The sequence below is a fragment of the Zootoca vivipara genome, chromosome 11 (genome assembly GCF_965207765.1).
Source record: "Zootoca vivipara chromosome 11, rZooViv2.hap1.1, whole genome shotgun sequence".
NCBI classification, from domain to species: Eukaryota; Metazoa; Chordata; class Lepidosauria; order Squamata; family Lacertidae; genus Zootoca; species Zootoca vivipara.
This window is the reverse complement of record NC_142594.1, coordinates 11,047,798-11,063,782: the sequence shown is the minus strand read 5'-3', so window position 1 is coordinate 11,063,782 and position 15,985 is coordinate 11,047,798.

The following is a 15,985-nucleotide window of genomic DNA, read 5'->3' as shown; positions in this document are numbered from 1 at the left end:
CCCTGGGGTCCTTTGGGTGGAAGGGATGGGTATACAGTAGACTCAATATAATATTCTTCTTTTGTGAATGCTTCTAGCTTAAGCAAAGGTATCGTGAAAAGTGCAGATGTGTGAGTGGTTTGTGTAGAATTAGATGACAGATCCATCTATCCAAGGCAGATAATTTCCATTGGCCAACAGGGACTCACCACAGTATTAGGCAAAGGTCCTTTCCATTCCTGGCCACTTGAAATTCTCTTGCCATTGCAGACATTGGGAACCGAATTTGAGATCTTATGCAGCCTATGTGCTCTGTCATTGAGCCAGAGAAAAATCCAGTGAAATCTTGGGACCCAGAGTGAGTGGAGTGGAAAGTGTGTGTTTGTGGGTGGGTGGGAGAGAGGGGCGGTGGATTCCCATTACTTGCATCCTTTCTCAAATTTGGGTCCCCAGATGTTATTGGACTACAACTCCCATCATCCCTAGCTATGAAGGCCAGTGGTAAGGAATGATGGGAATTGTAGTCCACCAACACCGGGGAACCTGAGTTTGAGAAAGGCTAGCTTCGAGGCTGCAGATAATTTGATTTACAACAACCTCATAGCTTATCCCCGCATTTGGGAGATCAGAAACAAATTCCTCAATTGTGCAATTTTTCAAAATTTATAGAAGCTGCATAATTCAGCCTGCTTGACACAAAATGTGGGTGATTCTGCAGTAGGAGTTTTTAGTGCACTTCTGGCTTGCCTTTCTCTTTAATTTCTCTCCTCTTCCAATTCCTTTTCATCTCACCTGCACTGACACAAACGATGGTCAATGATTACCAAATTTCCTCTTAATCATTCTTTAAAACCTGCTTCAAACCTTTCAAGAAGAATGCACTGTAGTTAGAATGCAGGGAAAGGAATGTGTTTATTGTGCATTAGGAGATTTTTTTATGATCGTGCTATCATGTATTTTTCCTTCGGACTCTGGGCTCTTTCACCTATAAGGAGGATAAAAATACTTTCCACAGTCATTATCACAGCCTTGGCTTTGATTTTTTTTTCTCTGTAATGTAAGAGCTATTTTCCTTGGATTTCGCCTTCAGTAACAATAACAATAACATTAGTATTTCAATACTATGATTGTTATCTCTTTAGCAACATTTTCATATAATCCTAAATATAGCTGACCCTCAAGGGTACTGTGTTTTTATGACTCTGAGAACGATGCCCACCGAAAACCAAACATTTCTCTCGCACATTGAAGCTTGGGTTTCAGAAGTGATGAGGCCATTTAGAAATTTCTGGCAAATCAGTTTTGTCTGATGACTTGGATTTAAGCAATTTATAGGCTGATATTAACTGCATCATCATCATCATCTATTTATACCTGTACATCTTCCAACATATCTAAAAACATAATAAAACGATACAGGACTGCCTTCTGATGTCTTCTAATCTTATCTCCTTGGCTTAGGGATCACCTAAGTTCATACCCTTCAACCTTTCTGCGATGAAAATAAGGATGTCCTACCATATCCTCCAACATTTCTCTGATGAAAATAGGGACGTCCTAAGGAAAAATCCAGGATCAAATCAGAAACTTCTGTAAATCTGGGACTGTCCCTGGAAAATAGGGACACTTGGAGGGCACGATACTTCAACTAAAATAATACTATTTAAAATATTAAATAAGATTTTATTATTATTTTAATATTAATATATATTAAATAAAACTATTTAAAATAGCTTATACTTCCATTTCTGCAAAAGATAAGCTCGATAAGAATAAAAAATAGAAGGAAAGAAAAGACAAAACAAAATAAAAACCCGTGGAACAAAAGAAGCAAAACATTGTATAATGGAAGGACGGGAAGTACTTAAGTAAAGTTAAAGCAAGTAGAGAAATATGTACTCGCTATGGTCTATTCACATTGCGATTGTTTATTTTTGTGTTTGTTTGTTTGTTTGTTAAATTGTAATTTGGTAATTTTAAATAATAAAGAATTATACTATGATTTTAAAAAAATAGCTTATACTTATTGTTGTCAAAAGGGAGCCCAGAGCAAGCAAAATCTTCTCTTACTCATGTTCCAGCATTCATACATTCCTTTATTTAGATGTTTCTGCTGCATGCAGCAAAGGTTTCTGACACATTGGCAATCTCCAAGTGAAGAAGGAAATGTACCTCCATTCAGACATGACATAGCACACTGATGGATGGGTTGTAACTTAGTAGTAGAGTGCATGCTTTGAACTCAGAAGCTCCAAAGTTCACTCCCTGACATCTCCATGGGGGAATGGGGAAAAAACTCATGTTGGAGCCCTGCCTGCCAGCGTAGAGTGTCAGAACTAAGCTAGCTGGACCAATGGTCAGATATGGTACAAGCCAGCTTTCCTATGTTCATAGAATCATAGTACCATAAAATTGTAGCATTGGAAGGGAGCCCAAGGCTCATTTGGTCCAATGCCAAGCTATACAGGGATTTCAATATGCAGTCTCCCATCCAATGTGAAGCCACACGATTCCTTCCAGATCATGAAGCTGAGGCTCCAATACTTTGGCCACCTCATGAGAAGAGAAGACTCCCTGGAAAAGACCCTGATTCTGGGAAAGATGGAGGGCACAAGGAGAAGGGGACGACAGAGGACGAGATGGTTGGGCAGCATAGCTGCCAAGTCTCCCGTTTTCCCCGGGAAATCCCCGTTTTTCCAGCTGTTCCTAGCTGAAAAAACGGATTGTTTTGTTTTTTCCCGGTTTATTCTGGCGCGGCGGCCATTTTGGAACTGGGCGGAGCATGCTCAGAAGCGACTTTTGATGCTGCTCTGCCCAGTTCCAAAATGGCTGCAGTGCAACTTCTGGTGCAGCGGCCATTTTGGAACTGGGCAAAGCAGCATCAAAAGTCACTTCTGAGCATGCTCCGCCCAGTTCCAAAATGGCGGCAGCGCTACTTCCGGCTTGCTATTTCCGGCCCAGTCCCTTATTTCCCTGACAGCAACTTGGCAGGTATGTTGGGCAGTGTTCTCGAAGCTACGAACATGAGTCTGACCAAACTGCGGGAGGCAGTGGAAGACAGGAGTGCCTGGTGTGCTCTGGTCCATGGGGTCATGAAGAGTTTCACACAACTAAACAACAACAACAACAACAACAACAACCATTCCTTCACAGATAAACCTCAGTAGGAAGGGGGGGGAGTAACATGTGAAATATCCCTGAGCTTGACCATGCCAGCAACTTTACAGCTTCAATAATGAAGTGGTGGAAAACTGGAAGTTCTGGACTGACAATCTTCTCTCTTTAAAGGCAGGTTGCTTTTCTTTTCTTTTTTATAAGCATGTGGATTACAGTAATGTAGAAGACATGGAAACTGGCCAGACTGAAACAGGCCTCTGAAACTGGCTGGAAATGCCAGGCGGTTCACAAAAGGGCAGCAAGTTTAACTTGGGTGATGAGTTAATACGATTAGAGTGGTACCTCTACTTACAAATAACTCTACTTACGAATGTTTCTACTTACGAATGGAGCTCCGTCCGCCATCTTGGATGCGGTTTAGATAGGATTTATTCTACTTACAAATTTTTAGATAGGGTTACGAATTTTTTCTCCCAATGCATTCCTATGGGATTCGACTTACAATTTTTTTCGACTTATAAATGTGCGTTCGGAACACATTAAATTCGTAAGTAGAGGTACCACTGTATATCTTATTCCAGTGCTTTGCCCATATAGTTGGAAGGGACCCTGAGGATCATCTAGACCAGGCATCCCCAAACTGCGGCCTTCCAGATGTTTTGGCCTACAACTCCCATGATCCCTAGCTAACAGGACCAGTGGTCAGGGATGATGGGAATTGTAGTCCAAAACATCTGGAGGGCTGGAGTTTGGGGATGCCTGATCTAGACCATAGCTGCCCGCTGAAAAATGCAGGATCAGCAGCGGGGCGGCACCGGAAGTCGCTTCTACGCATGTCCAGACATGGGCAGAGTGGCACCCGAAATGGCCTCCCTAGCAGGCAGGAAATCTGGGGGATTTCCGGGATTTTTTTCTATTCAGGATAACAGCGGGAAATGGATTAAAATCTGGGGGTTTGCTGCAAAAAAACAGAGACTTGGCAGCTATGATCTAGACCAACTCCCTGTAATCTGGAATTTGCAGCTGCCCTTTATTGGGATCAAACCTTGAAACCTTGGCATTATCAGCGCCACACCATATGCGCTATCCAGCGCTATCCAGCTGATGTATAAGATATGCTGGCTACCACTCAGTTTCTAGGCCTAATTCAAAGTGCTGGTATTAACCTTTGAAGGACTCAATGGCTTGGGCTACACTACCTGAAGTGTCTTCATCTCCTCAAAGATGTCCTTCTCTCACCCCTGAGATCATCTTCAGAGATCCTGAAGAAGCGTCTCCACCCCCATCGCTCAGCCCAGACACTAAGGTCTAGCTCCGAGGGCCTTCTGGCAGTTCCCTCCTTGCGAGAAGTGAGGCTACAGGGAAGCAGGCAGAGGGCCTTCTTGGTAGTGGCACCCACCCTGTGGAACACTCTCCCATCAGATGTCAAGGAAATAAACAACTATCTGACTTTTAGAAGACATCTGAAGGCAGCCCTGTTTAGGAGAGTTTTTAATGTTTGTTGTTTTATTATGCTTTTTTATGTATGTTGAAAGCCCCCCCCCCCCGAGTGGCTGGGGAAACCCAGCCAGATGGGTGGGGTATGAATATATTATTATTCTTTTCATTATCATCCTTCCATGGTTGCCCACACCAAATGAGGTACTCACAGCTGTGTGACCCCAGAAAAGTTTGCTTGGGGTCTACGGCATGGTCTTTTTAGCCAAGACTGTTTTAATTTTCCTTTGTATCTGAGTTTTTAAAAAGCATCTTGGTGCTTTTTAGACCTTGGGCACCACTATTTCATCTGCTGCTGGTTTGGCTCTGACGTCGTTGTGATTGTATATTTATGTTTTACGGTTTCTTGTTAATGGGTTTTTAATGTTGTTAACACACACACATAAACCTGAGCACCACCTCCCTGGATGCAAAGATCCTGGAGGAAAGTCTGGTTAGCATTCTATTTGGATAGTTCTCCATCTACAAAGAAAGTCCCTCCTCCTGACAGAACTCCTAATTGACTCTCTCTCTTCTGGAATATGAGCTTAGCCTTAGTCAAGGTCTCTTGTACTTTGAGCCACATCAAATTGGGAGGCCTTGCTGCATAATTTATATGGCAGCCCCGAACGATTTCCTGCATCCCTATGCTGGAATATCCACAGATTGCGCATACCTTTGTGCTTTGCACACAAAACATTCCCCATTGTCACATGTTGAGGTTGGGGGGCTGTGAAGGTACATTTAACCCAAAGGGGGTGTGTGTGTGCAGGAAATGTCTAGAAGAGCAATTTCCAAGCAAAGATGCCATTTCGTCCCGTTATTTATTTTTAAAGTCCCACCCAGCGTTTTTGACAAAGGCTCTGGAAGGCAGCTTATGATACATTTTTTTTAAATGTAAAGAATATAAAAGCAATGCAGGTCAAGAGCTTTCTCAAAAGGCTGCTCACCAGAAAGGAGGGCAGCAAAATTGCCAACCGGGCCTCCCTCACAGGGCACTCCACAACCCTAGGCAAAAAATCCTGTGTCGGGTCTCCCCATGGCATTTTCCAGTAGTGGGAAGAAAGAGTGCAGTTGCTGAACAGAAAATCACCCAAGCAGGCTTCCATGAATAATAATAATAATAATAATAATAATAATAATAATAATAATAATAATAATTTATTACTTATACCCCATCCATCTGGCCGGGCCTCCCCAGCCACTCTGGGCGGCTCCCAATAGAATATTAAAAACACAATAAACCTCAAACATTAAAAACTTCCCTAAACAGGAATGCCTTCAGATGTCTTCTAAAAGTGAGGTAGTATTTTATTTCCTTGACATCTGATGGGAGGGTGTTCCACAGGGCTGGCGCCACCACTGAGAAGGCCCTCTGCCTGGTTCCCTTTAGCTTCACTTCTCACAGGGAGGGAACCGCCAAAAGGCCCCCGGAGCTGGACCTCAGTGTCCGGGCTGAACGATGGGGGAGGAGACGCTCCTTCAGGTCTGCTGAGTCAAGGCTTCACAAGCACACTGAGCAAAAGCATGACTCAGACCCTCCAAGTGTCCCTATTTTCAATGGACAGTCTCGGATTTACAAAAGCCGTCTCGGTTTCAGATTTGATCCCGGAACGCCTCACTTTTCTTCAGGACATCCCTATTTTCATCAGAGAAATGTTGGAGGGTATGGAGTTATCCTGCCCATGAGCCTTCAGAAGGCAGGCCTGTATAGGGAAGTTTTTTTAAAAAAAATGTTCAATGTTCTATTATGTTTTTATATATGTTGGAAGCTGTGCTGATGGCTGGGACATCCCAGTCAGAGGGGCAGTGTATAAATAAAGATGGCAAAATCATACTGCCCATAATATTTTGAAATTTTGTTAAGCCCTCTTTAAATTGTGGCTGGAGCCGCCAAGGGCAAAACAGTGTACAATTTTATTGCTCCTGCCAATAATAATCATGGAGGACTAAAAGGTATGCATTCTTGCTTTCAGTCTTTCTTGTTAAATTTTCACGTTTCAAAAATACATTGTTAAAAAGAATATGAATAGAGACACAATGAACACATATGCATCTTCAGAAGATATTTTCAGTGGGTCGTGAAAAACTGGCCCAAGTTCAAGATGTCCCCATCCTCAGTGTTTGCAAAACTAGAGAGTTACTCATTATTGCTTAACATGGGTTAATGAAAATGAAACTAATATAAAAGTATTCAGTGCTCAATATAAAGAAACACTCTCAGAATAATGAGCTGGGAGAAGGTCTCTTTTACAGCCACTATTTATTGTTAAGCCACTTACACCATTGAAAAGAGAGTATCTTAACTTGCAAGTGTGGCCCTTTCTTGCAGTGAAACATGCCGTACATTTTGTAGTCAAACAAATGTGTTTAATTCAGGAGCAAGAAGAAGAAATTACTGGCATGTGCTGGATGTACCATAATATAGTTTTCTTCACTGTAGTAAATGGGAGGCTTTTTTAAAAAAATTCATGCAGACATTATAGCTCACTGTTACGAATATGACCAGAGTGATGCAGCTATGGGGGAGTGGCTTGGCGGTTGTTATCCAGACAAAAGAGCTGCTGACATCAATGAAAGTTTGGTCCGATTAAGGGCTTAAGGATTAGATCGGCAGGATGGCACGAAGAAGGAGAAGAAATACAAAAAAGGCAATGACAAGTAAGGATTAGTCAAGGGCTGACTGGAAAAATGGAGGTCCCATCCTGCCAAGAGAGTCGGCACCCAAAGGAAGATATGTTGCCTTGAGCAGAGATGAAGAGTGAGAGGTTTGGAATTTCCTGCAGAAACGGAGAATTCACAAAGGTTTATATAGTATCAGAAAAGGGAGAGATAAAAGCCTTCCACCAAGGGAAGAGAGAGAGAGAGAGGATGGGGGGGGGGGTAATGCAACGTACCATGGAGTAGATGTTAGAAAACTACACCCCCAAGGATGCTAGGGACATTAAACAGACATGTGCATTAAAGAAATTAAAATTGCTTTGACCAATTCCTTATCCTGTTATCTTATGGAATTGTTTCCTCCGAAGGGGGCCTTTGTCTGAAGATGACATCCTGACAACAATACAATGTTCAATAAATAATTTATTTTCAATTCTGTTACTGATAGCTCTCTCTAAGCATCAGTGTGAGACTTTTGCTGTGTACAGCATGCTTTAGGATTGGACGATTAGCATTCAAATTTTGATTTATTTTTTTAAATTTCCAATGCCTTAACCCAGCAAAGCATTCTATTCTGAAACATAGGAAGAGCATCTTTTGCCCTTTAGCTGGTGCAGGGATATTCAGTTCCCAAACACCTGGGGGCTCTTGGATGTGCATAGACACAACTTGGGCAGGCCTGCATTTTAAGATAGGGGCCTTATGTCTCATTGATTTTTAAAGGGAACAAAAATTCTCATTTCAATCTTGAGAAGAGGAACCTTCTATGGAGATCTTTCTGCAGAGCTGCTCCATCGTTGACACCAGTGGGGAAGTGGAGGACATGGTTGTGTTGGCAGAGGGGCTGGGATGGGGCAAATGCCCTTCAGAAAAGCTTTGCTTAAGACTGCAACTTTAACCATACTGTATTGGTGAACATCTGCGAATGATCATCATTCACCCAGAGTGCTCATAGTACGCTGGAAAGAAATTACGCCACTGGAATTGTTGCAACGTAAAAAACAACAACGATTCGGTGCTAATCTTCCCCTGATATTCAGATCGCTGTGAAGTTAAATCAAAACCACTAATGAAATCCAATCAAGCTCCAAGAAATTAAGTTTAGAACATCTTTTGGAACATATACGCACGCACAGAGCTTTGGTTTTTAGATCAAAGAACAAACATCTCAAGGTTAACTCCGTAAGGCAGAGCAACCTTTTAAAATACATAGTACATAATTGTTTGCTTTAGTTGTGCAGCTTGTCTTTGGAATGCAGTGTGCGGCAGCAGCAAAATTAAAAGGCAAAAATCAAACTAAGAAAACATTCACCGGGAGAAAGCAACATTTGAGCCTTAAGTTTCCAAGGATGTGGTTAGCCTCTTAAAAGTTTCAGTCCAATAACGGTAAGGCTGTATACCCACTTCCATAGGAGCAAGCCCCACTTACTCCCGAGTAGGCATGTCTGCAAGTTGGGCTGGTGCTTCTTTAACATGCACAGAGAGCTGTACTTGTTTTGTTTTTGTTTTTTGCATTCCTGGCCCGCAGCTGCTTCTGGGCATGACAGCTTCACTCCATCTCCAGCTTTTGTACGCTTTTGAGTTACTGTGTTGCCTCACTGACGGACATCCATAAGGTAACTGACTAGTCACCAATTTCTGCATCGCCTATACAGCAGTTGTCACTAGACGCTCCCTTGCAGATTCGACACACGGAGAATTAAATACAGTTTACAACCCAAAACATGCTTACTCGGTACCCAGCCTCACTGTATTGAATGGCACATCTTCTGGCCATAAATAACGGGCTTCAGATTGCCAGACTTTAAATTCCTTTTGTCTTCTAATGGAAGTTGCAGGCACCTGAACTTTTCTCAGCTACCACTGAGAAGTACTTACTGCATGCCCCCCCTCCCCCAATGTCCTTCCTCTGCCTCTGCGCAAGGCCATTACCCACAAGGATCTTAAAAACAAGAATAGCTAAGAGGTGTTTTATCTTCAAGGATGGAGATATTGAGTCTCTTTAAATACTTTTTAAAATGCCACCCACTTCTATGATGGTCGAAAATCCTCTAATTTTGTCCTCTGCCAATGATGAAAACGTTCAGGAAAGATAGTCCTTGACAACAGAGGCATATGAGGTATTAATAGCAGGACACCTAAATCTGCATTTATTTTTATTTATTTTGCTTGGTGCAAGAGTGGGTTGGGGGGGGCATAATTATATTCAAAGAGGAACCGGCTTAGGTTATACAGTTCAGATCTCACACACCTGCAGCAAATTAATTTGTTGTAGCACATTAATTATCTCACAGCTTCTATTTAGGCTGCAGCTGTTGCTATTATGTTAATATTTCCAGCACCACTGTCTACAACAGGTTAGGGCAGCCTCAAGGAAAAATTACTGGGGCGGGGTCCCCCCTTTCCCGTCTTCCGGGCTGTGCATGCGTGGAAATAAACAAAAACATGTTTTCGTCAGGCATTTCGCCCTCTTATTTCTTAACTGACTCGAGGAGGGATTGGGCAACATCAGAAAAGGATAACAATAGACAAAGATGGCGTGTGCAGAATTTGTGCGAGAGAGGAAAAAATAGAAGGTGGGGAAGGGAGAAAGAAAGAAATCCCAAACACTGCAATGCTGGGGCGGTGAGTGTTCGGGTGGGGGGGCGGGGAAAATCCTGCAGTTTTCATGAAATAATAAGGTGGAGGGGAAAAAAGGCATACAAAGAGTAGGTTTTTCATTGTCTGTAAAATATAAACACAGATGAATTCTGTCTTTGGTTTGTTCATGCTTTTCACTCTGCACAGCAGGGATGTTCTTAAGAACTTGCCCTTTGCGCAATTTCACTAAATAGGAACCGTGGACCTTGCATGATGTGATTATAATCACACCAGCCATTCCTTTATTTATTTTTTACATATTTTTTTTGTTTAAAAATCCAGGAAATCTTTATTATTATTATTATTATTTAAAATATAGAGCTACATTTGTATATAGGTACGTAAAACCGTGCCTTTTAGAAATTTATTTTAACACCCCTACAGCAACGCAGGAAGCGTGAAGATATGACGGGCTCTGCATCCCATCGACAAGTCTCCATGGAGTCAAAAACAATATGAAAATTTGGAGCTGACAAGAACATGTCTGCTGCCTGCAGTCACCGCAATAGCTCACCATGTTGCCTACTAACCAAAAGATCAAAAATTATCGATTTCATGGCGCTGCATGCTCGGGATAGAAAAGCTACTTTAAAATTTGCATTATTTAAGTAATGAAATAAGAGAAAAAGCCCAGTGTTTTAGGACGCTTTGGAGTGTAAAACAGCTTTATGTTTTAATCTGATCAATGATTTACTATAATTCTATTATTTTAAACAGCTGGGGTCTTGAAATGATTTTTCTTTTTTCTTTTTTAACCGATGAATTTAGGATTTTGCCGCAGTGTACATCTGCAGTCCCAGAATCCTCTGGTAAGATAATCCCCCTTGCGAAGGGGGAAACGCCTTTAACCTTTCCATGAATAAAAAAAAATCTGCACCCATTTTGAAATTTAAGAAGGGAGGGGAAGGCTGATGAATTCCAAGGGACGGAGTGATTTTGGCTCTTCGGCGAAAGAAAACGGGAAAGAAAACAAGACTGTAAGCGCTTTATATCCTTTTGGGTTTCTAGCGGTTGCCTCCATTGCTCGTCATCTCCCATCACTGGAGCATAATTATAGCACAGAATAACAATATTGTATTTGCTTAGGAGCTGAAAGCTGAGATCTGAGATATGTGCAGCAATTACATTTTTTAAATAGCATGACTGTTACCACAGAACAATCCTATGCCCATTTGCTCTGAATTAAGGGCTACTGTGATCAATGGACTTCCTTCCTAGCAAGTGCATTTAGGATTGCAGCCTTAGCAGTTGCAATATGGATGCAGGCAGTGCTTTTTTCTCCCTGGGGGGACGCAGGGGTACGCGTACCCCTAAACCTTTTCTGAATCTAAGTTTGGCCTCATTGAGGGGCAGTATTTCAATATGAGTAGGAAAATGAGAGTACCCCTAAACATTTTTTTAAAAGCACTGGATGCAGGATAATGATAGAAACTTGCTTTGTTTGCACAGCCCAATGGACACTTATATGGCTTGCTTGTATTCCTGTTTGCAACTAGTCTGACAACTTCTTTTCAGAATAGTTTTAAGCTTTTAGGGCTGGAAAGACCATTAGCAATTTAACTAAGCAAATACATACCCTTCAAATCTAAAATCCAGATTTTGCCTGTTTGGGGTCTCTTGAAATAAAACTCTCTCATCCCCATTGCCAAGTATTTTCAAATTAACCATTCATTACATTGGCTCGGTTGATGAAGGAATTGGCTGCAGTCTGTTAAGAAATAAATAGAGCAGCAGCAGAATATTTTCAAAGCAGACTATCAACTCGTTATGCCCCGCTCCCCAGGCTTCTTATTCTTAATCAACTGACAGACTTTAAGGGGTTGCATACGGTATTATTCAAAATATTGGGACCAGGTAGGTGGGGAATTGGAGGAAAGAGGCATTGCCGCTACAATTTCTTTCCATTCGATTTCAGACAATTCCTCCCCCACGAGGCTGGCTAAACACAGAAATCCCATATTGATTTAAAAGACAAGAGGGAGAATATAATTCAGAAAGGACTAGATACGTATATATTTAATGATCCTTTTGAGTCTGTGGGATGCTTGAAAGGGCAGGAACTGGGATGTGTTCGAAGGCCACATACACCGACACCAACCCCATCACTTCTGTGCAATCCTATTAGTTTGAATGATCCTTGTGTTCCCCCGCTCCCCCATTTTGAAGTCAATAAAAATCAGAAATGCCTACCAACCTTTGTATTTACATGTTCAGGTTATTGTTTGGTAGGGAATCGCCGCGCATTCATGCTTCCTTATCGCATACTTTGATGACTAATGTCTCTCCTGCTAAATCACTAGGAGACTTTCAGTCACACAACCACACTGGAATTTGAAAATATAATGGTTAGGGTACCTATATAAATTGAAAAAAGGATGGTAACTAGTCCTATGTTGTACTTACCTGGGGGGGGGGAAATGTTTGTGCTCACAATTTTTAATTTGTTTATGAATCATCCTCTAGCAATGGTTAGCGATTCTTACCACTAGTATTTAAAATAAGCAATAAATTATAGTCAGATTTTTGGGCGTTCACTGTTACAAGTTTGGCGAATGTCAACTTTCACACTTGAACACTGACAATCCAAGAGGAAATCGATGACTGTCAAAAAAATAATAATAAAGACCTATTTTCGCTCTTTCTGGGGGTATTACGTGTTTCTAATTTTCAGACATTTGCAAAATTCGGCTGGGACCGTCAAGTGTCACAAAACAAGGTACGCGGGTATATTTGCATTGTACATGAATACATGAAAAGGCATGTGTTTTAAATATGTTTACATATGCTTCTTAAGTGACACTAAAAAGAATATCAACGGTCATTACATATAACATGAGCTAAAAAAAAAACACCCCGAAAACCTAAACAAAAGCTGCTGCTAGTGGTAATATTTAAAAATCTAAGGTTTGGCCAGAAGAATTACTCACCTACTGTGGCAAACGTCAAAAATATTTATCAACTGCAAAGGTGACACTGCACTTATTACTCTCATAAGGCGGTAGATGCTAGATATTCCTCTTTTGCATTCATTTCTAACTTTATCCCATCAGAAAAGCAAGAGTATGCCATCTATGTAACAATTTTACTTTTGCAAGTGTGAAAAGATTTTGTATACTGAAGAGAGTATTGTTCTGCAGTTAGGTAGCATTCAAAATAAAGTTCTGCTTCAAGAAAAAAAATATTTGTATGATTTTGAAATCTGTTCCTAGCATACACAATATTATAAGTTAACTATACGTATCTTTCAAGGCTACACATCAAAGGCTGAGGCCCACTGTTTTGATGTTTCTTTAAATGTAGTTTTGCTCCAATAGGGGCACTACTGTACTGTTCTTCATTCTTCAGTATGCTTCTGAATCAGGAATAGCTAGAATTTAACATTCTGAGTGTAAATAAGAGCCAATTACGTTTAACTTAATCATAATTTTCTGCATTTTATCTGTTTGCTGCATTAAAGCGGATTTCAACAAATAAAACGGCCCAACAAACTAAGAAAAGGGCTTTTATTTTTAACTTGAAGCAAATTACAAAAGCCAGTTGTTGTTTATTATGATGATTTCTTATCCTACAGATAGATGATAATGATATCAGACTGTAGCTTAACCCTGTTTTTGGTAGGGAAGGACAAATCTCTGCAGGGTCACCACAACGACCCTTTCAAACTATCATCTCTTATTCAAAAACTGCAACTTCCAAAACTATGAACATGGCTTGAAAATACCAGTGGCTAATTTCTACACACAGCTCTGTAAATCTAACAACAACAACAACAGAACCACAATAAATTGCCTTACATTGTGTATAAGTTGTATTGCATTGAGGACTTGAGCAATTTCAATCATAAAACGCATTTATTAGACTTTAGTCTAATAACGACCACTTATAGCATTATGTCCCAAATTTGTCAGCCTGGATTCTAGAAAACAGTTTAAAAAAACACAAAACATCCAAATAGAATTCTTTCCAAAAAAGTGTAAGTGAAACCAATTTAACATATCATATACACATCGCCTACATGCAAAAATACCCTAAAAGGCTGCAATAGGATGCAGATTGAATTGCTAAAATATATAAAGGGGGGGATCACAGGCCTCTTGAAATATATTTGAAATAAGTTTAGAAACCTACTCGCATAGTGCGCAATTCTTCCTCCATGTGCCATGTTTCCAGAAGCAGAGGATGAGATACAGACAATATTCCTCCTGCTCCAGCAGCAATACCCAGACTTCAATAGCCCCCAGCTCTTCAGACCTCAGAGGGTGGGATGGCACACACAAAGAGGCTCTGAAAGGTACCGGGGACCATGAAATGCTTCAAGGGTAGTAGGCGATTTCTCCTGTTGTGATCAAATGCCCAGTGGAATTACTTGCAGATGACTCGATGGGGGTGTCCTATAGCCCCCAACACTTTGAATTTTCTGCACACATTTTGGGGGAATGGGCCTAGATGCTGTGCCCTTATCCCCACTTTGCTGGGGGGCGAAAGAGGGCCTAAAGTGACAAAACCTGTTTTGTTTGCCTCAATCCGCTGGCGTTAAAAACAGCTTCTCAGGTAGAATGGCTTTTGAGACCACAGTCAATTGTGACTGTTCCCAATTCCAAATAGGCACCTGCTTGCTTATCTTTAGAATTACACACAAAACCATTTTGATCCAAATGGAAGGAGAGTTTTGAGGGATAAAGTTGTATATGTTTACAGGATCCATACTTACATCATCATCTGTATCTGAAGAAGTGTGCATGCACACGAAAGCTCATACCAAAATAAAAACTTAGTTGGTCTTTAAGGTGCTACTGAAGGAATTTTTTTATTTATCATCATCAGATGTTCCTGATTTTAAAATAATGGCTGCAGACTACAATAAACAGAAAATACACCCCTTAATTCAGGCACCAGTGGGCTTTTTTGGGGTGGGGGTGGGGGGAGATACTGGCCATAATTTTTTATCTGTCTACAAATGCACACACAAACACACAAATACCTTACTTTTCTGCCGCCAATTTAATAATTAAGGACTCACTGACACAAGCCGTTTACCCTGGGATAATTTTAAATCCAAATAGCATTATGCCAATTCAATGCCACGCTTTGAACCACGGGCTAAGAACTTTGTATGCACTTTGAACTAAGATTTTTACTCCTGAGTAAAAGCTTGTAGGGTAACCATCTAGTCTAAGTGAGTAGATATATTCATGCTCCCAGCTACTCTGGAATAAAAACATATATTTTAGTTATGGATTCTTAAATGTTAATCAAGGTTATGCCACTGTATCTCAAAAGTAAGACAGTATCATCTCAAAAGTAAATGATTTGAGGAGGACTTCTCATTGTGACTTACCTCTGAGCATGTCTAGCATTGGGCTATAAATCACAAAATATCAAAAAACTGTGTATCTCTAATAATTTACATTTTAACCATCTCACATGTCAAACATATGCAGTTAGGTGATTTGTTTTGACACAGGCACTGAAATCTTCATAGCTTGAATACAAACAGCAAAACTCACTTGAAATACTCCTTTTAGGATTTCATTTCATGGTAAAATCACCCAGGCCATCCTTGTTCATAAGCTGAAAAACAAGATTCTTTATCATGGGAACTTGTCATTTTCTTACCAATAGTGTCAAAAGTTTCCAGCTGTAGCAACAGATTCTTAAACTAATGTAACAATACATTATCGATCATTCAAATAGTAACTGAGTAAAATAGCTATAAATAATAACATAGTTTCAAATCCTCAGTAATGCATTTCATTGAAACCATTGTACATTTTGGATTGCACTTTCAGAAATTTAGAACTTTTCCACCTTTGAATTAATTATGATTTAGAATTTGCTGGTTTTCGATAGTTAAAAAAATTACTGGGAGAGCAGCTTCAAGGAGGAAGTGACTTGGGAGAGTTTGCTGGGTATAAAGAATAGATGTTGTGTTAGGTACTCAAAACCAACAAAGTTCTGGCAGCTACAGGTAACCCACAAACCATTGAAGCTGGCAAGATACCTACATAGGACAGCCAGTTTGTTTGCCTATTGCTCCTGCTGAGTTTGGTGGGACTTACTCCCAGGTAAGCATCCAAGACACACAGGACTACAGTGGGTAGAACGTGAGACT